Below are 17,155 nucleotides of genomic sequence, written 5' to 3' on the forward strand. Positions count from 1 at the left end.
ATTGTTGTTAGAGTATATTGTTAGAGGATATTGTTGTTAGAGTATATTGTTGTTGGAGTATATTGTTGTTAGAGTATATTGTTGTTAGAGTATATTGTTGTTGGAGTATATTGTTGTTAGAGTATATTGTTGTTAGAGTATATTGGTGTTAAGAGTATATTGTTGTTGAAGTATATTGTTGTTAGAGTATATTGTTGTTGGAGTATATTGTTGTTGGAGTATATTGTTGTTAGAGTATATTGTTGTTAGAGTATATTGTTGTTGGAGTATATTGTTGTTAGAGTATATTGTTGTTAGAGTATATTGTTGTTAGAGTATATTGTTGTTAGAGTATATTGTTGTTAGAGTATATTGTTATTAGAGTATATTGTTGTTAGAGTATATTGTTGTTGAAGTATATTGTTATTAGAGGATATTGTTGTTAGAGTATATTGTTGTTAGAGTATATTTTTGTTAGAGTATATTGTTGTTAGAGTATATTGTTGTTAGAGTATATTGTTGTCAGGAGGATATTGTTGTTAGAGTATATTGTTGTTAGAGTATATTGTTGTCAAGAGGATATTGTTGTTAGAGGATATTGTTGTGAGAGTATATTGTTGTTAGAGTATATTGTTGTCAAGAGGATATTGTTGTTAGAGTATATTGTTGTTAGAGTATATTGTTGTTGGAGTATATTGTTGTCAAGAGGATATTGTTGTTAGACTATTTTGTTGTCAGAGGATATTGTTGTTAGAGTATATTGTTGTTAGAGTATACTGTTGTCAGGAGGATATTGTTGTTAGAGTATATTGTTGTTAGAGTATATTGTTGTTAGAGTATATTGTTGTTGGAGTATATTGTTGTTGAAGTATATTGTTATTAGAGGATATTGTTGTTAGAGTATATTGTTGTTAGAGTATATTGTTGTTAGAGTATATTGTTGTTAGAGTATATTGTTGTTAGAGTATATTGTTGTTGGAGTATATTGTTGTTAGAGTATATTGTTGTTAGAGTATATTGGTGTTAGAGTATATTGTTGTTAAGACTATATTGTTGTTAGAGTATATTGTTGTTAGAGTATATTGTTGTTGGAGTATATTGTTGTTTGAGTGTATTGTTGTTTGAGTGTATTGTTGTTGAAGTATATTGTTATTAGAGTATATTGTTGTTAGAGTATATTGTTGTTGGAGTATATTGTTGTTAGAGTATATTGTTGTTGAAGTATATTGTTATTAGAGTATATTGTTGTTAGAGTATATTGTTGTTAGAGTATATTGTTATTAGAGTATATTGTTGTTAGAGTATATTGTTGTTAGAGTATATTGTTGTTAGAGTATATTGTTGTTGAAGTATATTGTTATTAGAGGATATTGTTGTTAGAGTATATTGTTGTTAAGAGTTAATTGTTGTTGAAGTATATTGTTGTTAGAGTATATTGTTGTTAGAGTATATTGTTGTTAGAGTATATTGTTGTTAGAGTATATTGTTGTTGGAGTATATTGTTGTTAGAGTATATTGTTGCTGGAGTATATTGTTGTTAGAGTATATTGTTGTTAGAGTATATTGTTGTTAGAGTATGTTGTTGTTAGAGTATATTGTTATTAGAGTATATTGTTATTAGAGTATATTTTTGTTGAAGTATATTGTTATTAGAGGATATTGTTGTTAGAGTATATTGTTGTTAGAGTATATTGTTGTTAGAGTATATTGTTGTTAGAGTATATTGTTGTCAGGAGGATATTGTTGTTAGAGTATATTGTTGTTAGAGTATATTGTTGTCAAGAGGATATTGTTGTTAGAGTATATTGTTGTTAGAGTATATTGATGTTAGAGTATATTGTTGTTGGAGTATATTGTTGTTTGAGTATATTGTTGTTAGAGTATATTGTTGTTGAAGTATATTGTTATTAGAGGATATTGTTGTTAGAGTATATTGTTGTTAGAGTATATTGTTATTAGAGTATATTGTTGTTAGAGTATATTGTTGTTAGAGTATATTGTTGTTAGAGTATATTGTTGTTGGAGTATATTGTTGTTAGAGTATATTGTTGTTGGAGTATATTGTTGTTAGAGTATATTGTTGTTAGAGTATATTGTTGTTAGAGTATATTGTTGTTGAAGTATATTGTTATTAGAGGATATTGTTGTTAGAGTATATTGTTGTTAAGAGTATATTGTTGTTGAAGTATATTTTTGTTAGAGTATATTGTTGTTAGAGTATATTGGTGTTAGAGTATATTGTTGTTAGAGTATATTGTTGTTGGAGTATATTGTTGTTAGAGTATATTGTTGTTGGAGTATATTGTTGTTAGAGTATATTGTAGTTAGAGTATATTGTTGTTAGAGTATATTGTTGTTAGAGTATATTGTTGTTAGAGTATATTGTTATTAGAGTATATTGTTGTTGAAGTATATTGTTATTAGAGGATATTGTTGTTAGAGTATATTGTTGTTAGAGTATATTGTTGTTAGAGTATATTGTTGTTAGAGTATATTGTTGTCAGGAGGATATTGTTGTTAGAGTATATTGTTGTTAGAGTATATTGTTGTCAAGAGGATATTGTTGTTAGAGTATATTGTTGTTAGAGTATATTGTTGTTAGAGTATATTGTTGTTGGAGTATATTGTTGTTAGAGTATATTGTTGTTAGAGTATATTGTTGTTGAAGTATATTGTTATTAGAGGATATTGTTGTTAGAGTATATTGTTGTTAGAGTATATTGTTGTTAGAGTATATTGTTAGAGGATATTGTTGTTAGAGTATATTGTTGTTAGAGTATATTGTTAGAGGATATTGTTGTTAGAGTATATTGTTGTTAGAGTATATTGTTGTTGGAGTATATTGTTGTTGGAGTATATTGTTGTTAGAGTATATTGTTAGAGGATATTGTTGTTAGAGTATATTGTTGTTGGAGTATATTGTTGTTAGAGTATATTGTTGTTAGAGTATATTGTTGTTGGAGTATATTGTTGTTAGAGTATATTGTTGTTAGAGTATATTGGTGTTAAGAGTATATTGTTGTTGAAGTATATTGTTGTTAGAGTATATTGTTGTTGGAGTATATTGTTGTTGGAGTATATTGTTGTTAGAGTATATTGTTGTTAGAGTATATTGTTGTTGGAGTATATTGTTGTTAGAGTATATTGTTGTTAGAGTATATTGTTGTTAGAGTATATTGTTGTTAGAGTATATTGTTGTTAGAGTATATTGTTATTAGAGTATATTGTTGTTAGAGTATATTGTTGTTGAAGTATATTGTTATTAGAGGATATTGTTGTTAGAGTATATTGTTGTTAGAGTATATTTTTGTTAGAGTATATTGTTGTTAGAGTATATTGTTGTTAGAGTATATTGTTGTCAGGAGGATATTGTTGTTAGAGTATATTGTTGTTAGAGTATATTGTTGTCAAGAGGATATTGTTGTTAGAGGATATTGTTGTGAGAGTATATTGTTGTTAGAGTATATTGTTGTCAAGAGGATATTGTTGTTAGAGTATATTGTTGTTAGAGTATATTGTTGTTGGAGTATATTGTTGTCAAGAGGATATTGTTGTTAGACTATTTTGTTGTCAGAGGATATTGTTGTTAGAGTATATTGTTGTTAGAGTATACTGTTGTCAGGAGGATATTGTTGTTAGAGTATATTGTTGTTAGAGTATATTGTTGTTAGAGTATATTGTTGTTGGAGTATATTGTTGTTGAAGTATATTGTTATTAGAGGATATTGTTGTTAGAGTATATTGTTGTTAGAGTATATTGTTGTTAGAGTATATTGTTGTTAGAGTATATTGTTGTTAGAGTATATTGTTGTTGGAGTATATTGTTGTTAGAGTATATTGTTGTTAGAGTATATTGGTGTTAGAGTATATTGTTGTTAAGACTATATTGTTGTTAGAGTATATTGTTGTTAGAGTATATTGTTGTTGGAGTATATTGTTGTTTGAGTGTATTGTTGTTTGAGTGTATTGTTGTTGAAGTATATTGTTATTAGAGTATATTGTTGTTAGAGTATATTGTTGTTGGAGTATATTGTTGTTAGAGTATATTGTTGTTGAAGTATATTGTTATTAGAGTATATTGTTGTTAGAGTATATTGTTGTTAGAGTATATTGTTATTAGAGTATATTGTTGTTAGAGTATATTGTTGTTAGAGTATATTGTTGTTAGAGTATATTGTTGTTGAAGTATATTGTTATTAGAGGATATTGTTGTTAGAGTATATTGTTGTTAAGAGTTAATTGTTGTTGAAGTATATTGTTGTTAGAGTATATTGTTGTTAGAGTATATTGTTGTTAGAGTATATTGTTGTTAGAGTATATTGTTGTTGGAGTATATTGTTGTTAGAGTATATTGTTGTTGGAGTATATTGTTGTTAGAGTATATTGTTGTTAGAGTATATTGTTGTTAGAGTATGTTGTTGTTAGAGTATATTGTTATTAGAGTATATTGTTATTAGAGTATATTTTTGTTGAAGTATATTGTTATTAGAGGATATTGTTGTTAGAGTATATTGTTGTTAGAGTATATTGTTGTTAGAGTATATTGTTGTTAGAGTATATTGTTGTCAGGAGGATATTGTTGTTAGAGTATATTGTTGTTAGAGTATATTGTTGTCAAGAGGATATTGTTGTTAGAGTATATTGTTGTTAGAGTATATTGATGTTAGAGTATATTGTTGTTGGAGTATATTGTTGTTTGAGTATATTGTTGTTAGAGTATATTGTTGTTGAAGTATATTGTTATTAGAGGATATTGTTGTTAGAGTATATTGTTGTTAGAGTATATTGTTATTAGAGTATATTGTTGTTAGAGTATATTGTTGTTGGAGTATATTGTTGTTAGAGTATATTGTTGTTGGAGTATATTGTTGTTAGAGTATATTGTTGTTGGAGTATATTGTTGTTAGAGTATATTGTTGTTAGAGTATATTGTTGTTAGAGTATATTGTTGTTGAAGTATATTGTTATTAGAGGATATTGTTGTTAGAGTATATTGTTGTTAAGAGTATATTGTTGTTGAAGTATATTTTTGTTAGAGTATATTGTTGTTAGAGTATATTGGTGTTAGAGTATATTGTTGTTAGAGTATATTGTTGTTGGAGTATATTGTTGTTAGAGTATATTGTTGTTGGAGTATATTGTTGTTAGAGTATATTGTAGTTAGAGTATATTGTTGTTAGAGTATATTGTTGTTAGAGTATATTGTTGTTAGAGTATATTGTTATTAGAGTATATTGTTGTTGAAGTATATTGTTGTCAGGAGGATATTGTTGTTAGAGTATATTGTTGTTAGAGTATATTGTTGTCAAGAGGATATTGTTGTTAGAGTATATTGTTGTTAGAGTATATTGTTGTTAGAGTATATTGTTGTTGGAGTATATTGTTGTTAGAGTATATTGTTGTTAGAGTATATTGTTGTTGAAGTATATTGTTATTAGAGGATATTGTTGTTAGAGTATATTGTTGTTGGAGTATATTGTTGTTGGAGTATATTGTTGTTAGAGTATATTGTTAGAGGATATTGTTATTAGAGGATATTGTTGTTAGAGTATATTGTTGTTAGAGTATATTGTTGTTAGAGTATATTGTTGTTAGAGTATATTGTTGTTGGAGTATATTGTTGTTTGAGTATATTGTTGTTAGAGTATATTGTTGTTGAAGTATATTGTTATTAGAGGATATTGTTGTTAGAGTATATTGTTGTTAGAGTATATTGTTATTAGAGTATATTGTTGTTAGAGTATATTGTTGTTAGAGTATATTGTTGTTAGAGTATATTGTTGTTAGAGTATATTGTTGTTAGAGTATATTGTTGTTGGAGTATATTGTTATTAGAGTATATTGTTGTTGGAGTATATTGTTATTAGAGTATATTGTTGTTAGAGTATATTGTTGTTAGAGTATATTGTTGTTAGAGTATATTGTTGTTGGAGTATATTGTTGTTGAAGTATATTGTTATTAGAGGATATTGTTGTTGGAGTATATTGTTGTTTGAGTATATTGTTGTTGAAGTATATTGTTATTAGAGGATATTGTTGTTAGAGTATATTGTTATTGGAGTATATTGTTGTTAGAGTATATTGTTGTCAGGAGGATATTGTTGTTAGAGTATATTGTTGTTAGAGTATATTGTTGTCAAGAGGATATTGTTGTTAGAGGATATTGTTGTGAGAGTATATTGTAGTTAGAGTATATTGTTGTCAAGAGGATATTGTTGTTAGAGTATATTGTTGTTAGAGTATATTGTTGTTGGAGTATATTGTTGTCAAGAGGATATTGTTGTTAGACTATATTGTTGTCAGAGGATATTGTTGTTAGAGTATACTGTTGTTAGAGTATATTTTTGTTGGAGTATATTGTTGTTAGAGTATATTGTTGTTAGAGTATATTATTGTTAGAGTATATTGTTGTTAGAGTATATTGTTGTTGGAGTATATTGTTGTTAGAGTATATTGTTGTTGAAGTATATTGTTATTAGAGTATATTGTTGTTAGAGTATATTGTTGTTAGAGTATATTGTTGTTAGAGTATATTGTTGTTGGAGTATATTGTTGTTAGAGTATATTGTTGTTAGAGTATATTGGTGTTAAGAGTATATTGTTGTTGAAGTATATTGTTATTAGAGTATATTGTTGTTAGAGTATATTGTTGTTAGAGTATATTGTTGTTAGAGTATATTGTTGTTAGAGTATATTGTTGTTGGAGTATATTGTTGTTTGAGTATATTGTTGTTAGAGTATATTGTTGTTAGAGTATATTGTTGTTAGAGTATATTGTTGTTAGAGTATATTGTTGTTGAAGTATATTGTTATTAGAGGATATTGTTGTTAGAGTATATTGTTGTTAGAGTATATTGTTATTAGAGTATATTGTTGTTAGAGTATATTGTTGTTGAAGTATATTGTTATTAGAGGATATTGTTGTTAGAGTATATTGTTGTTGGATTATATTGTTGTTAGAGTATATTGTTGTCAAGAGGATATTGTTGTTAGAGTATATTGTTGTTAGAGTATATTGTTGTCAAGAGGATATTGTTGTTAGAGGATATTGTTGTTAGAGTATATTGATGTTGGAGTATATTGATGTCAAGGGGATATTGTTGTTAGAGGATATGCACTATTCAGATGACGTGCATCTGATTAACAGATTATTATTTAAGACTGGTCACGGCACCAGTGTAACACGTGATCGTACTTCGTAACTCTTTTGCGTTGTGTTTTTAAAGAAAGGACTGTCTAGTCAGAGGTCCCAGGTGATTGGTGTTTATTCTGATGACAGACGCAAGGAAGCACATTAGATATGTAGGATAACAGTATGTTGATAGTTGTAGATTTGTTATTCGTCTGTAGGCATGGAAATAACTGAATTACCAGGGAGCTAATGGGACCATTACAAATAGAGCATGCTAGCTAACTCAATAACATCCACAAGCACATCCCAGGATGCCCCCAACACATCTACAGTCCTCCAGTATCTAAAAGGTACATCTACAGTCCCCCCAGTATCTAACAGGTTAACAGGTACATCTACAGTCCCCCAGTATCTAACAGGTACATCTACAGTCCCCCCAGTATCTAACAGGTACATCTACAGTCCCCCCAGTATCTAACAGGTTAACAGGTACATCTACAGTCCCTCCAGTATCTAACAGGTACATCTACAGTCCCCCCAGTATCTAACAGGTACATACATCTACAGTCCCCCCAGTATCTAACAGGTACATCTACAGTCCCCCAAGTATCTAACAGGTTAACAGGTACATCTACAGTCCCCCCAGTATCTAACAGGTACATCTACAGTCCCCCCAGTATCTAACAGGTTAACAGGTACATCTACAGTCCCCCAGTATCTAACAAGTACATCTACAGTCCCCCCAGTATCTAACAGGTACATCTACAGTCCCCCAGTATCTAACAAGTACATCTACAGTCCCCCCAGTATCTAACATGTACATCTACAGTCCCCCCAGTATCTAACAGGTACATCTACAGTCCCCCCAGTATCTAACAGGTACATCTACAGTCCCCCCAGTATCTAACAGGTACATCTACAGTCTCCCAGTATCTAACAGGTTAACAGGTACATCTACAGTCCCCCCAGTATGTAACATGTACATCTACAGTCCCCCCAGTGTCTAACAGGTTAACAGGTACATCTACAGTCCCTCCAGTATCTAACAGGTACATCTACAGTCCCCCAGTATCGAACAGGTACATCTACAGTCCCCCAGTATCTAACAAGTACATCTACAGTCCCCCCAGTGTCTAACAGGTTAACAGGTACATCTACAGTCCCCCCAGGATCTAACAGGTACATCTACAGTCCCCCCCAGTATCTAACAGGTAAATCTACAGTCCTCCAGTATCTAACAGGTACATCTACAGTCCCCCAGTATCTAACAGGTACATCTACAGTCCCCCAGTATCTAACAGGTACATCTACAGTCCCCCAGTATCTAACAGGTACATCTACAGTCCCCCAGTATCTAACAGGTACATCTACAGTCCCCCAGTATCTAACAGGTACATCTACAGTCCCCCAGTATCTAACAGGTACATCTACAGTCCCCCCAGTATCTAACAGGTTAACAGGTACATCTACAGACCTCCAGTATATAACAGGTACATCTACAGTCCCCCAGTATCTAACAGGTACATCTACAGTCCCCCAGTATCTAACAGGTACATCTACAGTCCTCCAGTATCTAACACGTACATCTACAGTCCCCCCAGTATCTAACAGGTACATCTACAGTCCCCCAGTATCTAACAGGTACATCTACAGTCCCCCCCAGTATCTAACAGGTACATCTACAGTCCTCCAGTATCTAACAGGTACATCTACAGTCCCCCAGTATCTAACAGGTACATCTACAGTCCCCCAGTATCTAACAGGTACATCTGCAGTCCCCCAGTATCTAACAGGTACATCTACAGTCCCCCAGTATCTAACAGGTACATCTACAGTCCACCAGTATCTAACAGGTTAACAGGTACATCTACAGTCCTCCAGTATCTAACACGTACATCTACAGTCCCCCAGTATCTAACAGGTACATCTACAGTCCCCCAGTATCTAACAGGTACATCTACAGTCCCCCAGTATCTAACAGGTACATCTACAGTCCTCCAGTATCTAACAGGTACATCTACAGTCCCCCAGTATCTAACAGGTACATCTACAGTCCCCCAGTATCTAACAGGTACATCTGCAGTCCCCCAGTATCTAACAGGTACATCTACAGTTCCCCAGTATCTAACAGGTACATCTACAGTCCCCCAGTATCTAACAGGTACATCTACAGTCCCCCAGTATCTAACAGGTACATCTACAGTTCCCCAGTATCTAACAGGTACATCTACAGTCCCCCAGTATCTAACAGGTACATCTACAGTCCCCCCAGTATCTAACAGGTACATCTACAGTCCCCCCAGTATCTAACAGGTACATCTACAGTCCCCCCAGTATCTAACAGGTACATCTACAGTCCCCCAGTATCTAACAGGTACATCTACAGTCCCCCCCAGTATCTAACAGGTACATCTACAGTCCTCCAGTATCTAACAGGTACATCTACAGTCCCCCAGTATCTAACAGGTACATCTACAGTCCCCCAGTATCTAACAGGTACATCTGCAGTCCCCCAGTATCTAACAGGTACATCTACAGTTCCCCAGTATCTAACAGGTACATCTACAGTCCCCCCAGTATCTAACAGGTTAACAGGTACATCTACAGACCTCCAGTATATAACAGGTACATCTACAGTCCTCCAGTATCTAACACGTACATCTACAGTCCCCCCAGTATCTAACAGGTACATCTACAGTCCCCCAGTATCTAACAGGTACATCTACAGTCCCCCCCAGTATCTAACAGGTACATCTACAGTCCTCCAGTATCTAACAGGTACATCTACAGTCCCCCAGTATCTAACAGGTACATCTGCAGTCCCCCCAGTATCTAACAGGTACATCTACAGTCCCCCAGTATCTAACAGGTACATCTACAGTCCCCCAGTATCTAACAGGTACATCTACAGTCCTCCAGTATCTAACAGGTTAACAGGTACATCTACAGACCTCCAGTATATAACAGGTACATCTACAGTCCCCCCAGTATCTAACAGGTACATCTACAGTCCTCCAGTATCTAACACGTACATCTACAGTCCCCCCAGTATCTAACAGGTACATCTACAGTCCCCCAGTATCTAACAGGTACATCTACAGTCCCCCAGTATCTAACAGGTACATCTACAGTCCTCCAGTATCTAACAGGTTAACAGGTACATCTACAGACCTCCAGTATCTAACAGGTACATCTACAGTCCCCCAGTATCTAACAGGTACATCTACAGTCCCCCCAGTATCTAACAGGTACATCTACAGTCCCCCAGTATCTAACAGGTACATCTACAGTCCCCCAGTATCTAACAGGTACATCTGCAGTCCCCAGTATCTAACAGGTACATCTACAGTTCCCCAGTATCTAACAGGTACATCTACAGTTCCCCAGTATCTAACAGGTACATCTGCAGTCCCCCAGTATCTAACAGGTACATCTACAGTCCCCCAGTATCTAACAGGTACATCTGCAGTCCCCCAGTATCTAACAGGTACATCTACAGTTCCCCAGTATCTAACAGGTACATCTACAGTCCCCCAGTATCTAACAGGTACATCTACAGTCCTCCAGTATCTAACAGGTACATCTACAGTCCCCCAGTATCTAACAGGTACATCTACAGTCCCCCAGTATCTAACAGGTACATCTACAGACCTCCAGTATCTAACAGGTTAACAGGTACATCTACAGTCCCCCAGTATCTAACAGGTACATCTACAGTCCCCCAGTATCTAACAGGTACATCTACAGTCCTCCAGTATCTAACAGGTACATCTACAGTCCCCCAGTATCTAACAGGTACATCTGCAGTCCCCCAGTATCTAACAGGTACATCTACAGTTCCCCAGTATCTAACAGGTACATCTACAGTCCCCCAGTATCTAACAGGTACATCTACAGTCCTCCAGTATCTAACAGGTACATCTACAGTCCCCCAGTATCTAACAGGTACATCTACAGTCCCCCAGTATCTAACAGGTACATCTACAGTCCCCCAGTATCTAACAGGTACATCTGCAGTCCCCCAGTATCTAACAGGTACATCTACAGTTCCCCAGTATCTAACAGGTACATCTACAGTCCCCCAGTATCTAACAGGTACATCTACAGTCCCCCAGTATCTAACAGGTACATCTACAGTCCCCCAGTATCTAACAGGTACATCTACAGTCCCCCAGTATCTAACAGGTACATCTACAGTCCCCCAGTATCTAACAGGTACATCTACAGTCCTCCAGTATCTAACAGATACATCTACAGTCCCCCCAGTATCTAACAGGTACATCTACAGTCCCCCAGTATCTAACAGGTACATCTACAGTCCCCCCCAGTATCTAACAGGTACATCTACAGCCCTCCAGTATCTAACAGGTACATCTACAGTCCCCCCAGTATCTAACAGGTTAACAGGTACATCTACAGTCCCCCAGTATCTAACAGGTACATCTACAGTCCCCCAGTATCTAACAGGTACATCTACAGTCCCCCCAGTATCTAACAGGTTAACAGGTACATCTACAGACCTCCAGTATATAACAGGTACATCTACAGTCCTCCAGTATCTAACACGTACATCTACAGTCCCCCAGTATCTAACAGGTACATCTACAGTCCCCCCCAGTATCTAACAGGTACATCTACAGTCCTCCAGTATCTAACAGGTACATCTACAGTCCCCCAGTATCTAACAGGTACATCTGCAGTCCCCCCAGTATCTAAAGTATCTAACAGGTACATCTACAGTCCCCCAGTATCTAACAGGTACATCTACAGTTCCCCAGTATCTAACAGGTACATCTACAGTCCCCCAGTATCTAACAGGTACATCTACAGTCCCCCAGTATCTAACAGGTACATCTACAGTCCCCCAGTATCTAACAGGTACATCTGCAGTCCCCCAGTATCTAACAGGTACATCTACAGTTCCCCAGTATCTAACAGGTGCATCTACAGTCCCCCAGTATCTAACAGGTACATCTACAGTCCTCCAGTATCTAACAGGTACATCTACAGTCCCCCAGTATCTAACAGGTACATCTACAGTCCCCCAGTATCTAATAGGTACATCTACAGACCTCCAGTATCTAACAGGTTAACAGGTACATCTACAGTCCCCCAGTATCTAACAGGTACATCTACAGTCCCCCAGTATCTAACAGGTACATCTACAGTCCTCCAGTATCTAACAGGTACATCTACAGTCCCCCAGTATCTAACAGGTACATCTGCAGTCCCCCAGTATCTAACAGGTACATCTACAGTTCCCCAGTATCTAACAGGTACATCTACAGTCCCCCAGTATCTAACAGGTACATCTACAGTCCTCCAGTATCTAACAGGTACATCTACAGTCCCCCAGTATCTAACAGGTACATCTAGAGTCCCCCAGTATCTAACAGGTACATCTACAGTCCCCCAGTATCTAACAGGTACATCTGCAGTCCCCCAGTATCTAACAGGTACATCTACAGTTCCCCAGTATCTAACAGGTACATCTACAGTCCCCCAGTATCTAACAGGTACATCTACAGTCCCCCAGTATCTAACAGGTACATCTACAGTCCCCCAGTATCTAACAGGTACATCTACAGTCCCCCAGTATCTAACAGGTACATCTACAGTCCCCCAGTATCTAACAGGTACATCTACAGTCCTCCAGTATCTAACAGATACATCTACAGTCCCCCCAGTATCTAACAGGTACATCTACAGTCCCCCAGTATCTAACAGGTACATCTACAGTCCCCCCCAGTATCTAACAGGTACATCTACAGCCCTCCAGTATCTAACAGGTACATCTACAGTCCCCCCAGTATCTAACAGGTTAACAGGTACATCTACAGTCCCCCAGTATCTAACAGGTACATCTACAGTCCCCCAGTATCTAACAGGTACATCTACAGTCCCCCCAGTATCTAACAGGTTAACAGGTACATCTACAGACCTCCAGTATATAACAGGTACATCTACAGTCCTCCAGTATCTAACACGTACATCTACAGTCCCCCCAGTATCTAACAGGTACATCTACAGTCCCCCAGTATCTAACAGGTACATCTACAGTCCCCCCCAGTATCTAACAGGTACATCTACAGTCCTCCAGTATCTAACAGGTACATCTACAGTCCCCCAGTATCTAACAGGTACATCTGCAGTCCCCCCAGTATCTAACAGGTACATCTACAGTCCCCCAGTATCTAACAGGTACATCTACAGTCCCCCAGTATCTAACAGGTACATCTACAGTCCTCCAGTATCTAACAGGTTAACAGGTACATCTACAGACCTCCAGTATATAACAGGTACATCTACAGTCCCCCCAGTATCTAACAGGTACATCTACAGTCCTCCAGTATCTAACACGTACATCTACAGTCCCCCCAGTATCTAACAGGTACATCTACAGTCCCCCAGTATCTAACAGGTACATCTACAGTCCCCCAGTATCTAACAGGTACATCTACAGTCCTCCAGTATCTAACAGGTTAACAGGTACATCTACAGACCTCCAGTATATAACAGGTACATCTACAGTCCCCCCAGTATCTAACAGGTACATCTACAGTCCTCCAGTATCTAACACGTACATCTACAGTCCCCCCAGTATCTAACAGGTACATCTACAGTCCCCCAGTATCTAACAGGTACATCTACAGTCCCCCCAGTATCTAACAGGTACATCTACAGTCCCCCAGTATCTAACAGGTACATCTACAGTCCCCCAGTATCTAACAGGTACATCTGCAGTCCCCAGTATCTAACAGGTACATCTACAGTTCCCCAGTATCTAACAGGTACATCTACAGTTCCCCAGTATCTAACAGGTACATCTGCAGTCCCCCAGTATCTAACAGGTACATCTACAGTCCCCCAGTATCTAACAGGTACATCTACAGTTCCCCAGTATCTAACAGGTACATCTACAGTCCCCCAGTATCTAACAGGTACATCTACAGTCCCCCAGTATCTAACAGGTACATCTACAGTCCCCCCCAGTATCTAACAGGTACATCTGCAGTCCCCCAGTATCTAACAGGTACATCTACAGTTCCCCAGTATCTAACAGGTACATCTACAGTCCCCCAGTATCTAACAGGTACATCTACAGTCCTCCAGTATCTAACAGGTACATCTACAGTCCCCCAGTATCTAACAGGTACATCTACAGTCCCCCAGTATCTAACAGGTACATCTACAGACCTCCAGTATCTAACAGGTTAACAGGTACATCTACAGTCCCCCAGTATCTAACAGGTACATCTACAGTCCCCCAGTATCTAACAGGTACATCTACAGTCCCCCCAGTATCTAACAGGTACATCTACAGTCCCCCAAGTATCTAACAGGTTAACAGGTACATCTACAGTCCCCCCAGTATCTAACAGGTACATCTACAGTCCCCCCAGTATCTAACAGGTTAACAGGTACATCTACAGTCCCCCAGTATCTAACAAGTACATCTACAGTCCCCCCAGTATCTAACAGGTACATCTACAGTCCCCCAGTATCTAACAAGTACATCTACAGTCCCCCCAGTATCTAACAAGTACATCTACAGTCCCCCCAGTATCTAACATGTACATCTACAGTCCCCCCAGTATCTAACAGGTACATCTACAGTCCCCCCAGTATCTAACAGGTACATCTACAGTCCCCCCAGTATCTAACAGGTACATCTACAGTCTCCCAGTATCTAACAGGTTAACAGGTACATCTACAGTCCCCCCAGTATGTAACATGTACATCTACAGTCCCCCCAGTGTCTAACAGGTTAACAGGTACATCTACAGTCCCTCCAGTATCTAACAGGTACATCTACAGTCCCCCAGTATCGAACAGGTACATCTACAGTCCCCCAGTATCTAACAAGTACATCTACAGTCCCCCCAGTGTCTAACAGGTTAACAGGTACATCTACAGTCCCCCCAGTATCTAATTAACAGGTACATCTACAGTCCCCCCAGGATCTAACAGGTTAACAGGTACATCTACAGTCCCCCAGTATCTAACAGGTACATCTACAGTCCCCCAGTATCTAACAGGTACATCTACAGTCCCCCAGTATCTAACAGGTACATCTACAGTCCCCCCAGTATCTAACAGGTTAACAGGTACATCTACAGACCTCCAGTATATAACAGGTACATCTACAGTCCCCCAGTATCTAACAGGTACATCTACAGTCCCCCAGTATCTAACAGGTACATCTACAGTCCTCCAGTATCTAACACGTACATCTACAGTCCCCCCAGTATCTAACAGGTACATCTACAGTCCCCCAGTATCTAACAGGTACATCTACAGTCCCCCCCAGTATCTAACAGGTACATCTACAGTCCTCCAGTATCTAACAGGTACATCTACAGTCCCCCAGTATCTAACAGGTACATCTACAGTCCCCCCCAGTATCTAACAGGTACATCTGCAGTCCCCCAGTATCTAACAGGTACATCTACAGTTCCCCAGTATCTAACAGGTACATCTACAGTCCCCCAGTATCTAACAGGTACATCTACAGTCCTCCAGTATCTAACAGGTACATCTACAGTCCCCCAGTATCTAACAGGTACATCTACAGTCCCCCAGTATCTAACAGGTACATCTACAGACCTCCAGTATCTAACAGGTTAACAGGTACATCTACAGTCCCCCAGTATCTAACAGGTACATCTACAGTCCCCCAGTATCTAACAGGTACATCTACAGTCCCCCCAGTATCTAACAGGTACATCTACAGTCCCCCAAGTATCTAACAGGTTAACAGGTACATCTACAGTCCCCCCAGTATCTAACAGGTACATCTACAGTCCCCCCAGTATCTAACAGGTTAACAGGTACATCTACAGTCCCCCAGTATCTAACAAGTACATCTACAGTCCCCCCAGTATCTAACAGGTACATCTACAGTCCCCCAGTATCTAACAAGTACATCTACAGTCCCCCCAGTATCTAACAAGTACATCTACAGTCCCCCCAGTATCTAACATGTACATCTACAGTCCCCCCAGTATCTAACAGGTACATCTACAGTCCCCCCAGTATCTAACAGGTACATCTACAGTCCCCCCAGTATCTAACAGGTACATCTACAGTCTCCCAGTATCTAACAGGTTAACAGGTACATCTACAGTCCCCCCAGTATGTAACATGTACATCTACAGTCCCCCCAGTGTCTAACAGGTTAACAGGTACATCTACAGTCCCTCCAGTATCTAACAGGTACATCTACAGTCCCCCAGTATCGAACAGGTACATCTACAGTCCCCCAGTATCTAACAAGTACATCTACAGTCCCCCCAGTGTCTAACAGGTTAACAGGTACATCTACAGTCCCCCCAGTATCTAATTAACAGGTACATCTACAGTCCCCCCAGGATCTAACAGGTTAACAGGTACATCTACAGTCCCCCAGTATCTAACAGGTACATCTACAGTCCCCCAGTATCTAACAGGTACATCTACAGTCCCCCAGTATCTAACAGGTACATCTACAGTCCCCCCAGTATCTAACAGGTTAACAGGTACATCTACAGACCTCCAGTATATAACAGGTACATCTACAGTCCCCCAGTATCTAACAGGTACATCTACAGTCCCCCAGTATCTAACAGGTACATCTACAGTCCTCCAGTATCTAACACGTACATCTACAGTCCCCCCAGTATCTAACAGGTACATCTACAGTCCCCCAGTATCTAACAGGTACATCTACAGTCCCCCCCAGTATCTAACAGGTACATCTACAGTCCTCCAGTATCTAACAGGTACATCTACAGTCCCCCAGTATCTAACAGGTACATCTACAGTCCCCCAGTATCTAACAGGTACATCTGCAGTCCCCCAAGTATCTAACAGGTACATCTACAGTCCCCCAGTATCTAACAGGTACATCTACAGTCCCCCAGTATCTAACAGGTACATCTACAGTCCCCCCAGTATCTAACAGGTTAACAGGTACATCTACAGTCCTCCAGTATCTAACACGTACATCTACAGTCCCCCAGTATCTAACAGGTACATCTACAGTCCCCCAGTATCTAACAGGTA

This window comes from Oncorhynchus mykiss, chromosome 15 (assembly GCF_057628025.1).
Source record: "Oncorhynchus mykiss isolate SJ-2025 chromosome 15, ASM5762802v1, whole genome shotgun sequence".
Lineage (NCBI taxonomy): Eukaryota > Metazoa > Chordata > Actinopteri > Salmoniformes > Salmonidae > Oncorhynchus > Oncorhynchus mykiss.